This window comes from Dasypus novemcinctus, chromosome 31 (assembly GCF_030445035.2).
Source record: "Dasypus novemcinctus isolate mDasNov1 chromosome 31, mDasNov1.1.hap2, whole genome shotgun sequence".
NCBI classification, from domain to species: Eukaryota; Metazoa; Chordata; class Mammalia; order Cingulata; family Dasypodidae; genus Dasypus; species Dasypus novemcinctus.
Genome location: NC_080703.1, coordinates 17,424,751 through 17,427,675, shown reverse-complemented (window position 1 = coordinate 17,427,675; position 2,925 = coordinate 17,424,751). Strand labels below are relative to the sequence as shown.

Sequence of the window (2,925 nt, the reverse complement as noted above, 5' to 3'; positions counted from 1 at the left end):
TGTCCCCCAGACCACCAATAGACACCGTGGTTATGAACTCCCAGTAGGTCAGTGGCAGAATGACTTGTGCTCCTCACTGCTCACACTTTCTGCTCCAAGCCTCAGGCCTTCTAATGGGCTCCATCCATGCCCATTCATGCTTTGACTACTTCACCCTGGTTATCCTTCCCAATGACCCCAGAACAAGGGAGGCCTGGGCAGATGGATGGGAAGTTGTGGGAAGAGGTTGAAGGAGAGTCATTGCCTCTGAAGTGGTAGATGCAGCCCAGGAGGGCCTTGCCAACATTGTGTAGGACCACCTTCCCTCAATTTACCCATCCAGGTGTGTGCTGGTGAGGAGGAATCTCCTCCAGTCCTGGATATCCAGGGCAGCATGGCCTCCTCACCAGTTTCTACAGGGTCTACTTGCAGCCCAGAGACCTGAAAAAGGTGCACTGAGCACTGTCACCATGCTGACAACCTCCTACATGCAGAGTTTATGTGCACCTGGCCCAATCCCCATTCACAGAAGTTTCATCGAGCTCCACAGAGATGAAGTGAGTCATTTCATGTACTTCTAGAAGGGCCCTGAGACCACAACTTTCTTTCAGGAACAGCTAATAATCAGGATACATTCCTAGCTAATCCTCCCCACCTGCCAAGGGTTGGTGACAGTTCCTGAGGGCACATTGAAAATCTACTGCAGGCTAGTGTCAGAAAAGGCCTCCACCTGCATTGCCTCCTCCCTGTGTCTTGTCCAGGTGACTGGATCAGGAATTGAACAGCTTTCAAAAATTAATCCACCTAGCAATCCCAAGAAGTCCCCATAAGCAAACCTGGATGACTTGCCCTGGGCTCCCGGTGTGTTAGCATGAGAATGACACACCGAGAGGATTTGAAAAATTTCCAAGGTGTTCATAAAACCAAGGAGCAACAACCAGTATCCATACAAGATCTATGGTCCATCTCAGGGAAGAAAAAGCCAGACTCAAGCATTTTCCATCAGTCTACATGAACATTAGAAAATGTTTGGTGGCATCATATGCCCTCAGGTGAGTGCCACAGAAAAGGGGTTTGGGTTGCACTCTAATAGGAAATTCCACCTGACTGGAAGGTCATGACTTTAGAATTGTGACAGAATTTTCCTGGAACCTCATCTGCAGATTGCCAGTTGAATTGATATGAGTCATAGAGAACTTCCCAAAAGGCCAGACCTTCCATCAAAAGGGTCTAGTGGTTCAGTTGGCCATTTTAGGTGGTCCACAGTGGCGCCATTAAAGTGAGGAGGCAGCAAGAGGGGCTGCCACTACTTCTTTTTCTTTTTAAGTGCAGCCAAAAAAAGCAGGAGTGCATGCCACACGAGAGTGGGAGGCGAGGGGACAGGCCAGGGAGAGGTGCAGGAGCTTTTGCAGCCACGTGTGCTCCCTCTCTGTCTTGTGTGTCTCGCGAGGTAGAGCGGGTGCACGGCAGCAGCGGGGATTACTTTGCTGCTAGTTTCAGTTCAGGGCAGTGGCGGGTGTAGTCTCGGTGGCGGCGGTGCAGGCAGTAGCACGATGTCGGAGGAGCAGTTCGGCGGGGACAGGGCAGTGGCGGTGGTAACGGCAGCGGTAGGCGCCTCGGCAGGTGAGCAGGAGGGAGCCATGGTGGTGGTGGAGCAGGAGGCAGCAGCGTTGGCAGGAAGCGAAGCTGGGACGGGGGGGGGGGGGGGGGGGGGGGGCGGAACCGTGGCCAGAGGCACCGAAGGGGGCAGCGCCGAGTTGGAGGGGGCAAAGATCGATGCCAGTAAGAACAAGGAGGATAAAGGGAAAATGTTTACAGGAGGCCTTAGCTGGGACACTACAAAGAAAGATCTGAAGGACTACTTCTCCAAATTTGGGGAAGTTGTAGACTGTACTCTGAAGTTAGATCCTATCACAGGGTGATGAAGGGGTTTTGGCTTTGTGCTATTTAAAGAGTCAGAAAGAACATAAATTGAATGGGAAGGTGATTGATCCTAAAAGGGCCAAAGCCATGAAAACAAAAGAGCCTGTTAAAAAAAATTTTGTTGGTGGCCTTTCTCCAGATACACCTGAAGAGAAAATAAGGAAGTACTTTGGTGGTTTTTCATAAGGTGGAAATCATAGAGCCCCCCCGTGGACAAGACCAATAAGAGGCATGGATTCTGCTTTATTGCCTTTCAAGAAGAGGAACCAGTGGAGAAGATAATGGAAAAGAAATACCATAATGTTGGTCTCAGTAAATGTGAAATAAAAGTAGCCATGTCAAAGGAACAGTATCAGCAACAGCAACAGTAGGGATCTAGAGGAGGATTTGCAGGAAGAGCTCGTGGAAGAGGTGGTGATCAGCAGAGTGGTTATGGGAAAGTATCCAGGTGAGGCGGTCATCAAAATAGCTACAAACCACACTAAATTATTCCATTTGCAACTTATCCCCAACAGGTGGTGAAGCAGTATTTTCCAATTTGAAGATTCATGTGAGGGTGGCTCCTGTCACCTTGCTAATAGCAATTCAAACTAAAATTTTTCTATCAAGTCCCCAAATGGAAGTATGACCTTGGGTCCCTCTGAAGTTTAACTCTGAGTACTATTAAAAGAAATTTGCTTTCATTGATTTATTTCTTAATTGCTATGCTTCAGAATCAATTTATTTTATGCCCCTTCCCCAGTATTGTAGAGCAAGTCTTGTGTTAAAAGCCCAGTGTGACAGTGTCATGATGTAGTAGTGTCTTACTGGTTTTTTAATAAATCCTTTTGTATTAAAAAAAAAAAAAAAGGGTCCAGTGTTCCCAGGATGGGAAGAGCTCTCTGATGAAAAGCACTGCGTGGGAGCACACCCTCCTGAGCAAGGCATCCAAGCTCTGCCCAGCAACAGGACATGAAGAAGTCTGCAACCCTGCTCTTCCCCAACAGCCCAACCACATGTTCATTTTCTGCTCCCCTTGCACTC

General features: G+C 48.4%; 1 pseudogene; it reads left to right on the top strand.

The window, feature by feature from the left end:
- Window positions 1–1,532: 1,532 nt before the first annotated feature.
- LOC131277008 (heterogeneous nuclear ribonucleoprotein D0 pseudogene) lies at window positions 1,533–2,451 on the top strand (annotated as a pseudogene).
- The last annotated feature ends 474 nt before the right edge of the window (window positions 2,452–2,925 follow it).